Genomic DNA, 22,114 nt, shown 5'->3' on the forward strand with positions numbered 1-22,114 from the left:
AAGCCTGCCACTTTCACACATCGTGATATTGTCTGATCATTTGGTGGACCACAATAATAACAATAGCAGATATGAATAATTCTCTAATTAGGCAGGTTGGAAAATGAAATCCATTTATTTTAAAATAAGATACAGCACCAAAAGATGCTGAGAAAACCACAAACTGTTGAAAAAACATCGGACTGTGGAAATGCCTCAATAAAACATCAAATTGCAGTAAAAAGGTAATAGAAACACTGCAAGCCATAAAATTATTCTTCCAACTAGAACTACAAATTTATTAACACAAACAATTAGCACTTTCATCTCTTCACCATGAAGGAACTTTATCAGATAAACTCACACAGCACAACTTCCTTTATATACAAAGCAGTAACAGTAAGTAGAAAATTAAAGCAACACACCTCCTAAAAAACCTTCTTGTCCAGTATATGTAAATCAAGTATAGTAGATCACATTTACATAGCCTTAAAACCAAAAAAAAAAAAAAAAAAAAAATATATATTATATATATATATATATATATATATATATATATATATATATATATATAAAATGTGTGTGTAGATAGTGCATATATATATATATATATATATATATATATATATATATATATATATATATATATAATACATATAAAATATAATATAATATAAATATTGTTTGTGTCTACATTCCCCCAGGCAATAAAATATGCATCTGGAAGATATCCTCTAATGGTTATCCACTACCCACCCCCAAGAAACCATTGTTCTGGGTGACTTTAACATCGACTGGTGCACCTGGTCAGCTGAATCCCCTGTCACCCATATAAATCTGTTTGGGTTCACACAAATAATAACCTCTCCCAATAGGATTAGTAAACTCACCAACAGAGAAAGTATCTTAGATTGCATACTTATCAATAGTCACCCAAGCTTATATACAGCTGGGACTCTCCCTGATGACCTAAGTGAGCATTCAGTAACTTATAATATTAAGCATAAGGAAGAAACCCACCACATGACTAAGTACAAAACAATCAGAAAGAATAAAAACTTCAATCCTACTAATTAACTAAGCAAACTTAAATCGGTCAACTGGTGAATCCAAAAAAATCTACCACTAGAAGAAGCCGTAACTTTCTTTAACAATAAATTCCTGAGCATCCTTGACTCCCATGCTCCTGCACATTCTATAAAGACTAAATGTAATGCTGCTCTTTGGCTCACAGAAGAAACTAAGATAAACTTCAAACTTAGAAATATAGCCTGGACCAAATGGCGAACAACTAAAACCCCCCTCAACCAAGTGAGATATTGTCAACTTAGAAATGATACAAAAAAACTCGTTTTGCTAGACAAAAAAAAAACTACTACCAAAACCTCCAATTTAAACACCAAAACAATCCCCAAAAGTTTTGGGCAGGTATTAACCGACTTCTTCATCCAGGACATTCTACTACCCCAACCCCATCAAACTACACCCATAAATCCCCAGAAACTGTTGCCACTGCCTTTAATAACTTTTTTCACTGAAACTATTCAGTCTTTAGCTAACCAAATTACTCCCACCGACTCTAACTCTACAACTAACACACCCACTTCTCATCCCCCCTTTATCTTCCAACCTGTCTCTACCACTTTTATTCAATCCCTTATCAAAAAAGTAAAACCAGCCTCCCTTTCTGCTGACCTCCTTCCTGCAGAGTATCCACAAAAATCTGCCAATGCCACAGCATTCCCCATCTCTATCCTAATCAGTAAAACACTAACTGATGGAACTATCCCCTCAGTCTGGAAAATATCCCATGTTATTCCACTTCACAAAGATGTAAGTTCAACAGAATTGTCCAATTACAGACCCATTGCCATTCTCTCACCACTAGCCAAATTAATGGAGAAGTGCTTTCATAAGCAGCTTATGGACTATCTCATTCAGAATGATCTGTTAGCCAACTCTCAGCATGGCTTTAGGCCACATCATAGCACCATTTCCACCCTCCTTTCTTTTACAAATACAATATTCCAAAATAGGAACAACAACAGGCTATCTTCAGTGCTATTTATAGACCTGTCAAAGGCCTTTGATATGGTCAACCACAAATTATTCATCCATTCCCTAAAATCCATCTCCCTAGATAACCATGCTATTCAGTGGTTCCTATCCTATCTGAATGGCAGAGAACAGGCTGTATTATGGCAGGGCAAACTGTCCACCCTGCTACCTCTCACTCTTGATGTCCCTCAGGGCTCTATTCAAGGTCCTCTAGTCTTTTCTATCTTCATCAACAATCTTCATACTGCCATCCCTGATGCAACCTGCATTCAATATGCAAACAATTCTACCCTGATCTGTATGGCCTACTCCCCTTTAGACTTGCAAACCTTAATACAAAACACAGTTAACACAGTTGAAAATTGGCTCTCTAATCACCATCTGTTGTTAAATCCCAACAAAACTAAGCTGCTCCTCTTTACCCCACCAGTAGATCCACCCCATTTTCCTTCTCCATAACATCCAACAACAGTACCTCTCTCTTTCTCCAGATAAGCATACTAAGCTTTTAGTAGTAATAGTGGACAATAATCTCAAATTTCATCTGCATATCAATAAAACTATAAAAACCATTAATAAGAAGCTTGGCTCATTATATAGAAGCAAACCTTTTCTAACTCCATTGGCTAGGACTGCAATCGCCCGCTCACACATACTCTCTACCTTTCTATATGCCTCCCCCATTGGCTCCAATTTGAGCAAAACTGAACTTAGTAAGCTCTTTCACTGTTACAACCATATTGCCAGATTTGCCATAGGCTCAGCATATAGGACACATCACTGTCAACACCTCAGTCTTCTCAGGTAGCTAGAACTGCCTTGCCTACTTCTGTTCAATTAGCTTATATTAGCACACAAAATTCTGTACCACCCTGAAAATACTCCAGCTCTCAAAAATATCATAAAGCCATACAGTAATTCAAGGCAACTATGATCATCCAATAAACTGTTGGTCCAAACCCACAAAACCATTAACTCAGCCGGTGACTCCCTGTTTGCCACCGTCATTGGTAAAACTTGGAATTCACTTCCATCTAACCTTACCCTTGAACCTTCTTTAAGAATCTTCAAAAAAGGCCTCAAACAGTATTTTAAAGAGCACTGGTTTTGACCCTGTACTAACCCTGATTAATCACTACTTATTCAACGCCTTATTTAAATTAATATTGTACGCATCTCTTGCTCATAATAGCTTGCTTCAACCTGTTGTTTTTGTATACTGTTACACACTGCATATATTGTGAGTGCCTACTAGAGGGCTTTGTAAATATGTTTGACTCATATCTGTTATGATTCAATAATATATATATACAATAATTATTTTTATTTTATGTAGATTTTAATAAAGAATTTAGTGAGTATTGATCAATTATATTGTTAGTTAGATGTAATTAGTCTGTATATATACAGGATTTTTACAGTTTTACATTTAATGACGTTTCCCCTTTAAGAGATTTGGCGCACTTTTTGAATTGTAGCAAGGATGAAATGTATAAAAGCTCAATTAACTTTTATGGCATTAGTTCTGAGGAAGATTGGATGTACCAATCGAAAGCGCTTAACTGTTGATTTTCCTGTGTATCGTTTTGTGGATGTACCTTGTCTGGCTGACTTTTGGTGGTCGAAATAAAAGAAGTATTTATTGAGCTGGCTGTTTTTGCTGTTTGGTGGAGGTCGCAACTTAGTACAGCATTGAGTTTGCTGTTTCTACTGTTTTGGATTTGGTTACTTCCTGTATCTGCACGAGCAGCATCCTGCTCAGCACTCCGTTTACCAGTTTGTCTTTTGGTTTTACCAAATTGTTACTGTTCCTAGTGTTGACATGGCCGGAAGTGTGGAGGGGTCGCCTGCTTCATTGTCAGGTATGGAAGTATGTGCTTTACGGGCCGAAGTTTCGGCATTGCAGAACGATATCTCTAAATTAACTGTTTTAGTCATGGAACTGCTTACAGAACATAAACAAACCGATGAACGGAAGGTAAATAGCAAACAGCGTGAGCAACGCAATTCTACTACGGTTCTTTTTTCAGCTGCTAATGACAATATTAGTAAAGTACGTGGAATTACTGATAAACCGAAAGATTGTTTAAAAATGAAAGAAAGACTAGATGTAAATGGTACACTACAACGGGACTGTATTATAGTGCAAGATTTTATTACGGAACCTTCTATTAATGACACTCCTGAAAGGGTGTTTCCAGTTTTGTTACAGGATACGGACAATTTAGAACATAATGAACAAATTGACTTGCCTGAATTATCCGAAGTTTGTTTGCAGGATAATTTTTGTATGTCCACTAATCGAGATATTCAGTCTAGTAATGCATTATGCCATTCATTAGGGAATGACAGCACTTTTGATTTCAGTTTCATTAAAAGTAATCATGAAACACTTGGTGCTAGACCTAAAGAAAAAGTTATAATGAAACAATATGGCAATACTAAACGTGATGGACATAAAGGTACTGGCAAATCATTTATGCAAACCAATAGTCCATTTGTGAGAAAAGAGACAATTTTAAGACATGGACAGGATTTACATGTGCACAAATATAAGCAGAATGTACATAATAATTCTAATTCTAATACATCTATGTACCAAATGGATCAGTTTTTATCTGATGATTATGTTTTTGAACCCAATGTGAATGTTGTTACAAATGAAAATTTTAATATGCATGATTTTAAACATAATACTATTAAGGAAATGATATATAATTTTGGTAAGAAGTTGGCTATATATAAAAATACAAAAATGGATTTAGCATATCTTTCTAAATGTCTTGATGCCAAGATAGTTCCTAAAGGCATTAGATTTTTTAAGCTTCCCCTGGGTATCTATCATAGTAAGGAAGTAAAAAAGGAATTTAATGAATTATTTGATAAATTTGGTTTTGCTTATATCAAAACACTTATAAAATTTAATGATGAAAAACTTAGTTACCTGACTTATGAACTTGAATATATGAATGACACAATTATTAGACACTCCGAGTTCAACAACTGGAAGGATTTATACAATAAACAGTTTAGGGACACACAAGAAAAGACGAAGGTAATTTTTGAGAGAAAGAATAGGAAATTTATGAGGGATAAAGAAAGTTATGAGATTAATAGGGTATACATATGGCCTAATGAAAAGAGGAATGAAAGCAGAGAAAGAATCCATAGCATTAATGAAAGACCTAGAAGTGCTAAGTGGGATGAAAATTTTCGGGGGGGGGGATTTTTCCCGGCACCCAAACAAAGGAATTTAAACAACAGATGGAATTGATTAATAGACAATGTGATTGTAAGGAAAAATCTGGAAATATGAAAGGGACAGGTGAGCCCTATATTAGTCAAGTTATTCACAGTATAAAGATCCACAGTGAAAATTTTAGTGAATTATTTGAAGTGTTTGTTCATAAGTATAGAAACAATACATCCAAATTAGAAAAGAAGAAAAATGATGTGGATATACACCAGGTTATGTCTGAATACAATGGTTTCAAGGTTTATAATTATACTGACATGTTAATTGATAATCAATTTGTAAGCTTAATGAGTAAAGGAATGAAATTTATACCAACATCAGATTTTAATTTAATAGATACAATAAAGGAAGTGAAACTGTATTGTAGAAGACTTAACCTGGCACTGCAATTTGACAATAGTATAGTGGATAATGCAAGCCATAATGTTACCCTTAAGAAACAAAGTACATATATACCCCCTAATAATCAGTCCATTCACAGTTACGAACAGGTAGTGAGTAAAGATATATATTGGTTTTGTTCCAATTATAAAAAGAATAGAATCAAAGAAAGTATAGAGCTGGATAACCTTACTCAAAAGGAAAGAACATGTCTGAATAGCTTAATAAGGAATAAAGATCTACGTATAATGAAACCCGATAAGGGAGGTGGTATCGTTGTATGCTACACTACTGATTATAATTCTAAAATGCATAATTGGCTCTATGATTCAGGAAATTATGAAGTTACATCACAAAATCAAATTAATATAGGGTATAAAAGAATTGATCTTATTATTGAGGAATATATGATAGACAACAGAATAAGTGATGAAGTATATAAGTTCATAAGAAATGACTATCCAGTGGTGGCTAAGATTGTAGGCATACCCAAAATTCATAAATCTATAGATAATCCCCCGTATAGACCAATAGTGTCAGGATCTAAATCTAAAACCTATAACATAGGAGTCCTGATAGACACGTGGATGAAACATATATATAAAGTAGTGCCTCATATTATGAAAGATTCATGGCAGTTTCTATACAATCTTACACCTGACAAATGGAATAAGGATCATATATTTATTACCATAGATGTGGTTGATTTATATACAAGCATACCTAAGGATGTAGGATTGGAATTTTTTTCCAATAGTCTCAGGAAGTTTTCAGGTTTCACATGGGATAAGATTTGTTTACTCACTGAACTCATGTCCCTAGTGTTGGAACATAATTATATAACTTTTCAGGGGGAATTGTTCAGACAAAATATCGGGGTGGCCATGGGTGCTTCTTGCGCCCCTATATTTGCTAATATGGTCATGTTAGAGTGGGAAACCGAATATTTGTTTAAGAGTAAATATTATGAAAAGGTTGAATATTATGCCCGATTTTTGGATGATTTATTCATATTATGGAAGGGTTCAGAGAATGAGATTCATGAGTTTGTTAAATTCCTAAATGATACTACTGAATTCCTGAAATTTACCTATAACTTCAGTAGCAAAGAGACTGCTTATTTAGACACTCTTATTGGAAATACGGATGTTGGGTTTACTTCTAGAATTTTTAGAAAACCGACTTATTCTAATGATTTTGTAGCTTACAATAGTAATCACCCACCCCATATGTTTAAAAATATTATTAAAGGGCAATGTATCAGGACGGTACGTATGTCCTCAAATGTGGAAGTTATGAAAGAAGATATAGATTTATTATGTAATATGTTCCACAATAGGGGATACCCGATGAAAATGATTAAGAAAATTTCACAATTTGTTATTTCAGAATGGGGCAAGAAATATAAACCGTTACTTGGTGACATTGAAGGTATCAACAATATTAGGGCGAAGGAAATGACTAATAGCTTTAATAGGGTATGTGTATTTACTTACAATCCCTATGTACATTACATTAAGGAAATCTTGTACAGACATTGGGATGTTATTCACTCAAATGGTTTAGATATTAAGCTGGGAAACAAACCAAAGATTGTATTTAAGACAGCACTTAACATTAAAAGACTTTTGGAACGGAAGGATAGGATGAGTTTAGTGATGGATAAATATACCCGAGGTACTACCAAGTGTGGTAGATGCCGCCAGTGTTATTATATAAATGAAGTAAATAAAGTAATATTAGCAGATATCAACCATACAGTGATCCAATGTTTAAGAGGTAATTGCAACAGTAAAAAAGTGGTATACCTAGCCTGCTGTACAGCATGTAGGGGTTATTATATTGGAAAAACAGAGAGATGCATTAAAAAACGAATATACGAGCATAATTATAAGATTAGTAAACATGATACCACAAATGCATTATACAGACATGTGCTTGAGAAAGGGGAAAATCACAAGTTTATTTTTACCATTATTGATCAAATCAAGACGTATGAAGGTAATTGGAAGAATGAATTAGCACTCAAGGAGAGTATATGGCAAATAAAAACTGATGCCACCAGATACCCAGGTCTTAATGACCATATTAGCATCAAACCTTTCCTTGTTCAATAATCACTGTTGATATCCCCAGGGAGGTATTCTAGTAGGTTTTAGAATTTTTTCAGTAGTTTTTAGAGTAGTATATTGTTATATTGTGTTACATTTTAAGATTCATGCATTGTGTAATGTACATGTCTATCATTCACATTTTATATTAATAATTATTTATATTTATATTTATATTTATATATATATTTATATTTATATAGTTTATATATTTATTGGTACATATGAATTGGAATATGAATTTTATATAATATGTCCACATTTCAATCAGTTTTATACTAGTTTTATATTAGTTGAATACTTGATTTAATAATATATATATACAATAATTATTTTTATTTTATGTAGATTTTAATAAAGAATTTAGTGAGTATTGATCAATTATATTGTTAGTTAGATGTAATTAGTCTGTATATATACAGGATTTTTACAGTTTTACATTTAATGACGTTTCTCCTTTAAGAGATTTGGCGCACTTTTTGAATTGTAGCAAGGATGAAATGTATAAAAGCTCAATTAACTTTTATGGCATTAGTTCTGAGGAAGATTGGATGTACCAATCGAAAGCGCTTAACTGTTGATTTTCCTGTGTATCGTTTTGTGGATGTACCTTGTCTGGCTGACTTTTGGTGGTCGAAATAAAAGAAGTATTTATTGAGCTGGCTGTTTTTGCTGTTTGGTGGAGGTCGCAACTTAGTACAGCATTGAGTTTGCTGTTTCTACTGTTTTGGATTTGGTTACTTCCTGTATCTGCATGAGCAGCGTCCTGCTCAGCACTCCGTTTACCAGTTTGTCTTTTGGTTTTACCAAATTGTTACTGTTCCTAGTGTTCATATCTGTTATGTTCTATTTGTGTTATCTGGAGCTTTTTTCCCCAGGCCTCCGCTGAAAATGGACATATATCCAGTCGGACTAGCCTGGTCAACAAATGTAAAAAAAAAAAAAAATAAAATAAATAAATAAATAAATATATATATATATATATATATATATATATATATATATATATATATATATATATATATATATATATATATATATATATATATATGTGTGGATCAGTGTCATTTCGCCGAAAATTCCTTACATAGGGTCCAAATTGTCGAAAATCCATTTCGCCAAAAATAGTACTGACAGTGTCTATGCCCTTTTCCCCACTGTAGTGCAATCTTGGCATGAGAATAATAAAGTAAGGGGGTGTGGGGGGCGTAGCCCCCACCCAGTACAGTTTTAATATTGTCTAGTATTGTTTTATGTTGTCAAGTGCCTATGAAAAGGGTAAGTAAGTAGTTTATAACCTAAGTAGGTGGGCTGTGCCCCCACACCCCCCCCTACATTAATATTCTCACTCTGAGATCGCACTACAGTGGGGGGAAAGTGCATAGACACAGTCAGTACTATTTTTTGGCAAAATGGCTTTTCAGCGATTTGGAGCCTATGTCAGGAATTTTCGGGGAAATGGATTTTCGGTGAAATGACATAGATATATAAAACTACATATCTATATCTATATATATATATATATATATATATATATATATATATATATATATATCTGTCTATCTATATATATATATATATATATATATATATATATATATATATATGAATCCTTATAATATACATCATCTATATTCAAAAATACATCTAAAACAAACAAGTGTTTTATATATATATATATATAATATATATATATATATGTGTGTGTGCGTGTGTGTGTGTGTGTGTGTATAAAAAAAAGAATCCCACTTCACAAAAAAACCATCTCACTAAAACTTTAAGTTTTAAAACACTGGTTAAAAAAGCCTGCTCATTTAAACTTGGCCAATGCATCGCATTAGGCCTAAGTTACCACACCAACTCTCTTTTGTCAAGTAGCAGAGGCCATGCCCCACCTCTGTCACTAACTTTAAGGGCTTCTAATACAAAAAAATTTAAAAATATGATTCTCAAATCAACACAATGTTTACAGAGCACTTGTGTCCTTCTTAATTTTCATATCCCTCAGATGCTCATAAATAATGCCCCTAAATTTTCTTTCTGTTTTCCCAGTATAGAAACATATGCAAGGCATACACAAAGAAAATTACACCACTTTCTTTGTATTACACGTAAACTTACCAGCTGGTTTAAATTTATAGCCATTGATTGTAATTTCACCTATCTCCAAAATGTGCACACAGTAGGAACAAAAAACACATTTTTTCATCCTTCCATCTACAACAGACGCAAACTTTTTCTCAAACAAATCCTTTAAATTATTACCCCTCTGGTAAATAATAACTGGTCCATCACTACTTTTATCCCTAATCTCCCTGTCATATGTCAACACCTGCCAGTTCTTCACCAAGACATAATTTATTTTCCTACTTGAGCTATTAAATATAGAAATGAAGGCACTTTTATATTTATTTATATCACTACTACAGCCACTGCCCTGATTCCATGATGTTGGATTATCAGACTGAATTTCTCTAATCATGGTGCCAGTATTCAGGGTATCTTGGGGTCCTGTATCACCCACCTGGGAAACAACATTACCCCAGAATGGGTTTATAGAACCACATTTCCATTTTATTCACAACTTCAAGTATAAGCTCATTAACCAACCTGGGGGGTTAACCACACCTTAAAAACATACCCTTCAATGCATCACATTCAGCCAGAAATAAATCAGATGTTGACACCATTCTGGCTGGACGTACAAATTCTCCCCTTAGGACAACCTGCTTCTGTTTGCATATGTGGGTGCACAAGCAATATACAGGCAAACCCAAGATGTTGCTATGGAGGCAACTTGTCCAACCACATATGCAAACTTGGTATTACATACCTGGGAAAGAAAATCTGTACCTACAATTTCTGAATAACATCTTTATTCTAGGGGAAGGTGGTGATGGATAATGATGAATTTATTAGTTATTTGAACAAATCTACCAAATTTTTGAAATTTACATTTCAGTTCAGTAAATCAACTATTAATTACCTTGACACTGCTGTCAATAATAAACCAGTTGGTTTTAATTCCAACAGCTATAGGAAGCCCACATTTAGTAATTCTTACTTACGTTTCAAAAGTTCCCACCCCCAGTCCATAAGAGAAGCCTTTTCAAGGGACAGTGTATTAGGCTTACACAAATGATTTCCAGTGAAGAAGTATTGGTTGAAGAGATGGATAAACTGACAAATATCTTTTACATGCAGGGATATCACAAGACACTGGTAGAAGGTATAGCTAAGCAAGTTGTAGAGCAATGGGGCTCATATTATAACCCCCTACTGGGGACCCTTATTCAGCAGTAAGCACACCAAGAGTATTACATGAAGTATTTAATTCTACAAAAAAAAATCCTCTTGAAAGAGCGATGGCTTTGCAATACAGTGATGGCACTGACATTATAAAGCACACTAACAAGAAGAATTGGAACATTTTAAGAGCAAACCCTTCCATTTCAGCCATTGTAGGTGACCAGCCTCATTTGTATTTATGTGTGTTGCTATCAACCCTTACTAGGGTGAGTCTGTAAGTCACTGTACTGTGATCATTTTCTTGGCAAAACTGTTGTTTGTTAGTTGTTAAAGTCAGTACATCCAGGTGTATGATTTTGTGAATAACAGTGCTATCATTTTACTTTTATTTTGCAGGCTTTTGAAGTGAGTGCACTGCCTTCTGCAGTGTCAGTGGTACAACAGGTAGCACTCTCACCTTTGGTGCAGAAGGCTGTGAGTTCTATTCCCACACAAGGTAGATAGATTGTTGACACTGCAGTGCAGCATAAGGAGGGTGCTGTACTCCTGAGTGTGTCAAATTTCAGATGAAACATTAAACCAAGTCTCCATATGCTTGAGTTGATGGTAGCTCAGGTGGATGTCAAGGACCCCATGACAATTATGAAAAAGAGTAGGGGTCCTTTATTTAACACAAAATAAAAACATAATTTGCATATTTACATGCACATATATACAGTACACATTTCTTTTTTTATTTTTTATAATTTTTCTTATAACATCCTTATTGTTATTCTTTCATAATTGATCCTCATACCTTCTTCCACAGCCATAATCTAATTTGCTGCAATATATTTGACAAAATCCATTTCCCATTAAGCAAAATTTCATTCAATCTTGCATTCCAAATAACTCATATTACATAAAATAAATTCTTATCTACCCTTCTCACATATTATTTTTTCTTCTTCTAATAGCCATACATAATCATATTCATATCTATACTGTTTGTCATTAATATTGTCAAAAGTTTTTTTTCTGCGTAAAACTTTTTCCAGAGTTATACCACTATTTTACATTAAAAAAAACATACTGTGTTGTTACTTCCTCCCCACAAAATAAACACAGTCTTTCAAGTTTCTTTCATATGGCATATTACCCTTTACTTATAAGCTGTTTATAACTAGTCTCATAGGAAACCCTGACATTATTTTATCTCAATGCACTACCCTTTCCTTACTTTAATGGCTTCAGTCATTTAATCTGGTAAATTTTCCCATGGAGTTACATAATAATGTTGTTCCATCACAGTATTATACCACATTTTTCTATCTTCCTCTGTATCATCAATTTTTATTTTCCATGTTAGTATTTTTTCTTGATAATTTTTAATTTCAACATTTGCATATTCTTTTTCTCTTTTTCTTATTGTCAACATCTCTGCCAGAATGTTTTGTACCTATATTTAAACATTCTTACTATTACTTTCTTATTCTTTTCCTTTACGCACTATGATACTCTATACAAGTTTAAAGAAGCAGAATACATTCCTGGATATAATAACTCCAATCATCCCTTCATTCTCACTCATATATAACATACCTCTTTTCACTGGATTTAATCTTGAATCACATATAAAAGAAGACACCAACTGCATAATTTCCTTTTCATATTTTAATGGGATAATATAAACATTTGACATATATGATATTTTCCATTAATACAGAATTCACCAGATAAGCCTTTTCCCTGAATGTTAATCTATATGTCCTCCATAGAAGACATATTTATTTAATTTCTTTTATCAAACCTTCTCATTGCATTTCCCCCAAAAACTTTATTCCTAGCAAAGACACATCATTCATTGAAAATATACCCTCCTCTCCCAATAATTTTCACCACATCATCCAAACTCTTACTTTTATCCTTATTCAAGGTCATTCTCATGTCCTTTAAATATCCATTCAGACAAACCAAAACTTCCCTCATCCATATTTTGCTCTTAGCCACTACCACTATATCATCTGCATATTTCAAAACTACTGGAATCACCAGCTCCTTTTGCATCACATATTCAGCATTTTTTATTTTATAAGATACTTCACTCACCACCACATTCATTACCAGTGGAAGTATTCTACTCTTGGGACATCCTTGTCTTATACCACACTTCATGCATATTTCTTTACTCAGCCACCCATTCACTAACACTCTCACTCTATTATTCTAATATGTTAACTTACACACTCTTAATTCGAGACCTGGGAAAATCCATCAGTGATCTTACTTTACTGCTACAAGACTTTAGTCAATGTTTGGAAAGGCCTGAGAGATTAAACACACCCCGAACAACCAGGAAGTTCTTGGCTTACAGGGGAAGGTAACCGTTTACTTCAGTTCAATGAGCAGACCAATTCCAATGACGCAGATGAGAGGAGGACCAATTTGGAGCCTGTTTTTCTTAGGGGAAGTGAAGATAGGACCAGAAGTGCTTTTAACACTAATTCTGATTTAGGTGGACATGGAAATGAAGGCAGACAACCACAAATGAAGAATCTAACATGCATTCTGAAGCTCCACATTTCAACACCTGGCTTTCTGCTACTACAAGCCTGTTTTCCCAAAGAAATTTAAGTGCTACTTCTTATAATGACAATCTGGAGAAGTTTGATAAGTTGCTTTTAAAAATAAAGAAATTACAACTTGATAGCTTATACTTTAAAGAATGCCTTAGACTAAAGATTGTGCATAAGGGCCTCTGCCTGTGGCGGTTTCCTACAGGCTTGATAAGTAACCCTGCATTCCATAAGGAATTGTTGCATATATTTGACCAGCATGGGTTTGAATATATGGAACTGGTTATAAGCCATAATAACAAAACTATACAAACTTTAACACAAGAAGCTTCAGAACTTGATGTACTATTGACTTCTAATACTGCACACTCTGTTAATAACTTTGAATATGTGCGTATTTTTAAAAGCATTGAGCAACAGGTAAACACCATTAAAAACAGGAAATTAAATAAAACTGAACATGACAAATCTGAATATGAAAGAAATGTTGCATACCCTAAACCCCCAAAATTCCAAGTTTGGGGTGACCATGCACAACCTAGAGAGGTTATGGTCCCCACTGAGACTTTTTTAGGGGAGGGAGAATTTCCGCCACTGAGATGGTTGGAACGACTGAGGGAGTGGAATTACAGAGAGCACAACCCACATGGCCCCCATTATGCCAACAGGGGCTGGGGGGTAGGTATTCAACCAGAGGGGCAACAGGAGGGGTGCCTACATGAGGTACTAGCTGTGTCTGCTGATGTTGATATGGCTCCCCCTGGTTTGTCCATTTCTTTAAATCATGATGGTGACTTTAAAGTTTTCAATTATTCTAGTGTACCTATTGACAGTACATACTGTGATATTTTTGCTAGAGGATTGACTTTTGTTCCTGATAAAAGTACCAATATTGAAACAGCATTATTGGATTTGAAGTTGTATACTAGAAAATTGAATCTGAATGTTTTATTTAAGGATTGTAGGTCAGTCATGGATCCCATTAAGTTATCCAGTACCTTTAATCCCTCACTACAGCTTTTTGAAAAAACATTTTTGAATTAGACATAAGAAATGTTAAAATGGCAAAAAAAGCAAAAATGGAATTTGAAACATGATGAAATGAATAAGTTAAGACAACTGTCTGATAATAAGGACCTCCGGATAATTAAATCGGACAAGGTGGGGGGTGGGGGTTGTCATGATGAACTTGGTAGACTACAACAATAAAATGGGGTGTTTTCTAGTGGGTAAAGCTTACATGCAATCTTCGTTTAATGAACTACATTGTGCATATAAGAAAGTGAGAAGTGTTTACAGGATTTATTAATTGAAGGTAGTCTCTCTCTCTCTCTCTCTCTCTCTCTGGATGAATTTATTTTTTTAAGTATAGCACAGCCTAGGATACCTGTCATTTTTGGGTTACCCAAGATACATAAAGACATAGACCAACCACCTATGTGGCCCATAGCTGATGCAAGGTGCTCCATTACCTACCCTATAGCCAAAGTCTTGGACATCAGATTGAAGGATTTTGTGCAACATGAACCTTTACTATGTAAGGACTCATGGGACTTTTTGAAAAGGATTAATGTGTTCGAATTTGATGAAACAGTCAGTTTCATCACAATTGATGTCAGAGGTTTATATACGGTAATACCACATACCATAGGTATGGGATAGTTTTGTGAATTTTTTGTGGGTAAGGGTCTTCCCCAGCCACTGTTTAACACCTATAAGACTTTATTAGGACTAGTACTCACAAATAATTTCATTCTATTCAATAATGTACTATTTTTATAAACTGAAGGTGTGGCATTGGGGTCAGTGTACAGTGGTTTATATGCCAACATAATTATGTTGTAATGGGAAAGGACATTTTTAATAAATACCGCATGGTTTAAGTTTTGTACATTGTATACACAGTTCTTGGATGATGTCTTTATCTGTTGAAATGGTCCGATAGAATAGATCCTCCTATTTTTAGAATATATCAATGGCACAACCAGTTTTTTAAAGTTCACACATGAGGTTAACAGTGAACAGATAATGTACTTGGGCATCTTACTGAAGAAAGTGTGTCAGTTGAAGGCCTTTGTAGCAATAATTCATAGGAAAGCAACCTATTCATACAGCTTTCTGCATTTTGATAGTGCACACCCATTTAAACAAAAAAGAGGGGTAGTAAAAGGCCAATTTGTAAGGGCAGCCTGGATGGTTAGTTTGTTTGATAACTTCTCAGATGAGTGTGACCATCTGAACGCTATGTTTTGCAAGAGAGGTTACCGTTATGGTTCCTTAATGAAGTCATGATTGAAGTGGTCAACAAAAGAGAGAGAGTTTTTTTTTTAAACCCTTGTTAGGTCACCATGAGGTGATACCTGCCCAGGGCATGCCCCCTATTGATGGTTGTTTGGTTAATGGAGTAGGAACTGACTTGACCCAATCCAATGTTGAACAGAATTCAAATTTTAAATGTGCTTTTATTACTACTTTTCACAGTAATAGTAAGGATGTGTTGAATATTTTATTCATAAATTGGGCTATATTGCTTAATGATAGGGATATCAGAGAATGTGTTGGAACTAAACCAAATATTGTTTTTAAGAGAGGGATGAACCTGAAATGCATTTTACAGTCTAACAGAAATGTTGTACCTGCAGGGTCTATGAAAAAATGTGATTCCTGTGCTCAGTGTAGTTTTGTGAAGGAAGGCCACAAATTCTTGGTGAATGGTTTTAAAATACAGGTGAATAAGAAGGTGTACTGTCATACTGAAAGAGTTGTTTATTGTGCAATGTGTAACTCGTGAATGTTTCTATATCGGAAAGACTGAGAGGAAATTTAAAAACAGAATTTATGAGCATTTAAGGGATATCAGACTTGAGAAATCCAGAAATGCCTTGAGTAAACACTGCACAGAAAAATCAGACCACTCTTTCAATTTTTTCATTGTGGACACTGTTGACTTGGATAAAAGAGGTGGCCCATGGGTGCTGCTTTTGGAAAAGAAAGAATTAATTTGGCAGGTCTGCCTAAATGCAGGGCAATGGCCAGGAATAAATTATTCATTCTCCATTGCTTGCCTGTTAAATCTAAAAGCAATGGAAAGGCAAAATATATAAAAAATGAAAAATATTAAAAATATTTATATACATTTTTATATATACTTTCATTGTTATATAAACACCATTTTATAGATTTTATACATTGTGCGTATTTGTATTTATATTTATTTCCAGCATCTTTGCACTTGGTAATGTCATTTAAATGCTGGTTTTAAAGAGTGTCTTTTTAAGAATATTTTTATGATTGCATTTCATGAATATTTATGAGTTCAGGGAGATCCTTTTTAGTCAGTGTGATGGGATTGGTTTATTAATTAATTAATTAATGCTCTTTCAGGATGTACTTAAGAGTGTTTCATGGATTTGCTCTTATCTGATGAAGTTGAGAAGGTTCTTGATGAAAGTGCTTATCTATTTGTTTTTTTGGTTTAATAAAAAGTGTTTTTACCGCTGCCAAAGTGTTTTGCGGCCTTTTACTACAAGGATTTACTTGAGTTGCTAAAGTGTGTGGTTCCAGGAGAGCTGACTTTGTTTTTCAACACTCTTTTAATTCTAGTAACTATTCCATACCTCTCCATAGCATCCCACAAAATATCACATCCTGCTGTACAAATGCCTTGCTAATATCACCTACTATAAGTTTCACATCCTCATTTTTAGTTCATAGGTTCATACTAGGCTATCTGCCCGAGGGCATTTACAAGCCTAGCCCATAGTTTTGTGGCTTACGCCACCCCTTTAGTATGGAGAAACTATGCCCATTATTTTGCTGTGCCTCTGTCGAGCAGTGACACTGAGGTAATCCCTGGGGTATATCTGCGATCTCCCATCCATTGGTGAAGATTCCTCTTGAACAAGGCCAGCGAGGTGCTCTGCCTCACATATACCGGGATTTTGTTCCACAGCATAGGGAGTCTTTGGGTGATGAATCTATCCCTCCAGCACGTCCTATTAATAACCGTGTCGAGGTTTAAGTCTCCCGCCCTTGTGGCTCTGAGGGATCTAGATTTTTGAGGTGAAGCATGTTCATCAAATCTGGGTTTGACATGGCCTTGTATGTCAGGCACAGGTCACCTCTGAGCAAGCGGTAAGCAACTGAATAGAGCTGGAGTTCTTTCAGTCGGGCAGCATAAGACAGATTTTGAGACCCTTTATCCTTTTGGTGAGGAACTTTTGTGGCCTCTCCAGCTGCTGCAAGTGTCGGGTCAGATACATTCCGAATGGGGCATTGTACTCAATCATTGGTCTGATGAGTGATGAGTATAGGGAGACTATGACCTCCCTTGATCTAGATGTGAATCCCTTCATGATAAGGTGGGCAATGTAGAAGGTCTTCCTAACTACTTTAGCAATATGAGTGTCGAATGAAAGGCTACTGTCAACCTGGGTCCCCAGGTCCCTGATAACTTCTTCTGTGCTCAGTGGATTGCCACCTATATGGTAGCTAGGGGTAACCTTGTTTTTCCCGAAGGGTATGACTATGCATTTCTTGGCATTTAACTTTAGGCCATGGCTCTGGCACCAGTTATCCGTTTCTGTGAGACCCTTCTGAAGGATATCTGTGTCAGATGTGTTTTCGACTACGGCGCCCAGTTTGCAGTCATCTGTCATGCAGTCATATTTATAATATCATCCACAACCTCTCTTATAACCAATAACAATTCTTGACATACCTTCCCTTTTATACCATATACATTTTCTTCTATAATCTCCTTCATCCATCCTTCCATTCTCCTCTTTATTATTCTCATAAAAAATTGCAATTTATTTAAGATGATGGGTCTCCAATTTTCATTTCATTCTTCTAATATGTGTGCATTTGTATTTATATTTATTTTCAGCATCTTTGCACTTGTTAATGTCATTTAAATGCTGGTTTTAAAGACTGTCTTTTTAAGATTATGTTTATGATTGCATTTCATGAATATTTATGAGTTCAGGGAGGTCCTTTTTAGTCAGTGTGATGGGATTGGTTTATTACTTAATTAATGCTCTTGCAGGATGTACTTGAGTGTTTCCTGGATTTGCTCTTATCTGATGAAGTTGAGAAGGTTATTGATGAAAGCGCTTATCTATTTGTTATTTTGGTTTAATAAAAAGTGTTTTTACCACTCCCAAAGTGTTTTGCAGCCATTTACTACAAGGATTTACTTGAGTTGCTAAAGTGTGTGGTTCCAGGAGTGCTGACTTTGTTTTTCTACACTCTTTTAATTCTATTAACTATTCCATACTTCTCCATAACATCCCACAAAACATCACATCCTGCTGTACAAATGCCTTGCTAATAAAACCTACCATAAGCTTCACATCCTCATTTTTACTTATAATATCATCCACAACCTCTCTTATGACCAATAACAATTCCTGATATACCTTCCCTTTTATACCATATATATTTTCTTCCACAATCTCCTTCATCCATCCTTCCATTCTCCTCTGTATTCTCATTAAAAACTGTAATTTATTTAACAGGATGGGTCTCCAATTTTCATTTCATTTTTCTAATATTTCTTAGATATAAATTGTAATGTCCTACTACATAACCCTTCATACATGAACCCTTAATTCAACCATGCATTCAGTGCATTTACAAAATGATCTGTGTTCCAGTTCATTCATTTCTTATACATTCCTTACCCTATACCAGCTGGGCCCAATACTGAATTAACATTAACTTTCCTACATACTTCATCCAGTTCACTAATAGCAATTTATTTTTCAAATTCTTCTGTAACTTGTTCTGGATTTTTTTTTACTTTCCATTCTCTCTTATTTTCCTTCCTTGTAATCTCATACATATTTTCCAAATGCCATACTACAGTACTCATAATTTTCTCTTGCATTCATTTTACCTCTCCTTTGACATTTTTCATTTCCCTCATTATATTAATATCCTCTTTTCTCCCTTGTAAATAATATCTCTGCCTAAACAGTAATGTCTTCATTTTTCTTGATTTTTCTAGATATCTCTTTTCCCATATCATAAAACTGTCTTGCATTATTCTCTAGATTCTTTAATGCATTTCTATACATTTTCCCTACTTCACTTTTTCTTACTTTCTTACATCATCCAGCCATTTTAAAAAAACACTTTTTGTACTTAATTTTAAAGTCAGTCTCCATACAGATCAGCTGTTATACAAGTCATTTATGGTCATTTGATACTTTCATAACTGGGATACTTCTAGTTCTCCAATTTCATCCCAATTTTTTCATTTATTCTTTTAGTTCCTTTCCTATTTTAATATACTCCCTTTCTTCCATCACCTCCATCCATACTTCTAAATAGTCTGAAAAACCTGTCACAACTGTATCACCACCTGTTACCACAAGTCTTCCAATAATATAAAATAACCAATTTCAGATCCAAGTGTCTCCCTTCTTTAAGTCCATTGACATTTGTCCCACATGGCTAATTTACTACATTTCATAATTTCTTTTATTTCTTACTTTCTTTCCCCCTTTTTTACACATTCCTCTTAAATCACAATTAAAGTCCTCTGGAACTGTAATTTTCATGTTAACCACCAAATGCTCTAATATGTGATTAAACAGATTCACTCTCTTTCCTTGCTATATATATATATATATATATATATATATATATATATATATATATATATGCATATAATGCTATAATTCTAGAAACATGTTCTCTCCTCCTCACATCCAGAATAGTTAGCCTTCCCATCCTTACCAACACTGCATCTAGTATTTTGACTGCTTTGTTACACAACAGAACCCCTCTAGAACAATGTTGACTTTCTATGTTCCATATTATATTCCCAGCTCACAATTTTTTTGGTTGCAGTCTTTCTTCACTTGTCAGGAATCTTACATCTTCTAACAGAATAACATTCATATAATTAGCACATGATTTGAGTATCAATATCCTTCTTACAGTGTTAATCACAGTGATCACATTTCCTGAAAGAACTTTAAAATTGTTGCTTTTTCCTTTTTTTTATATTTGGGGGAAATATTTTAAAATTTTAATTTTCTTATTTTTGCTTGTTCCCCAACTGAATATTTTTTTTCTGGATTTTGTACAAATAAGCCTTCAGCCTCAAAATCAGATTTTTCACTGGCTAGAACTTTAAAAAAATTATCAACCCTTCTCCTAATGTCACTTTCTGCATGCATGCTGTCTCCTCATTTTTCTCTCCAGATTACCTTTTCTTCTACAGCTTATTCTTCACCTAATTCACCATCTCCCCTAGCTTGTTGCTGTCCTTCCTTGTGTATGTTTTCTTCCCTTTCCCCATCTTTTTAATTATTTACTGTTTGCTCCTGACAATCCATCCAAGAGTGTCCCTTTTTATACAATCTGCATTCAGGCACACACCTTCTTGCAGTGTGTCCTTTCTCCCCATATTGCTTACATTGAACCTTGTCAGAATCATTAATTAGCTGTAGAAGAAAAAGTTACTGTCAGCTGCCTGTCAGGTGCCAGGATCCGCCACATAACGCACGCACTCAGGTCACTCCACAGCAAGTACAAATATGACTCTGTCATTGTCCATGTTGGTGTGAATGACCTGAGACGTACCTCCCTGGACTACATGAAGAGACACATGGAAGTGCTCTCTGATCTTGTAGCCCAGGCCGGTATGACCCTAGCCCTGAGTAGCATCCTGCCATCACCCAGAATGACACCACAGTACAAGGACAAAATGATTGACTTTAACAATTGGCTAAGCTTCTGGTGTCATTCTAAGGGAATCCAGTATCTACCTGCCTGGGATGACATGATTGACAGACCACGCTGCTTTGCCAGAGATGGCCTGCACCTGTTGCCCTTGGGATTCCGGATACTGGCAAAGGCTCTTGCCACTCCTATAATGCCTTTTTTAGGCAAGGTTCAAATGACAAATTCACCACCGTAACAGGTACAAGCAAGCAAAATCTGAGGGTAATGCTACTCAATGCTAGAAGTCTAAATCTCAAAATGCACTCACTCGAGGCACTCCTTAAAATGGAGAACATTGACATCTGTGCAGTGACAGAGACCTGGTTCAAAGCTCCAGAGAGCACCCCTGCATTACCAGGCTATAATTCATACCACACCTTTTGGCCACCAAATCCGGACCGAAACACTAAAGGTGGGGGCATGTACATATTCATTAAGGATATCCACACCTCCAAGCTAGTTGCTCAGCATAATGCATCCGAAATTATCCAAGTTCAACTAACTCTGGGCAAAACTGCAATCCAGATTGTAGCTTGCTACAGACCCCCCACCATGCCCCAGGATTCTCACTCCTCTTTTCTTGATACACTGGAAAATATTAAGGTACAACCCAACACTCTAATAATGGGTGATTTCAACTACCCTACCATTAACTGGGAAAACTACTCATGTACCAACTCTTTTGCTCAACATTTTCTGGAAATCATCAATTCCAACGCTTTGGATCAACTTATCCACACCCCCACCAGAGGCAGCAATATCCTAGACCTGGTCATCACCAACATGGG

This window comes from Protopterus annectens, chromosome 15.part0 (assembly GCF_019279795.1).
Source record: "Protopterus annectens isolate FY-2018-M chromosome 15.part0, PAN1.0, whole genome shotgun sequence".
Taxonomy (NCBI): domain Eukaryota; kingdom Metazoa; phylum Chordata; order Ceratodontiformes; family Protopteridae; genus Protopterus; species Protopterus annectens.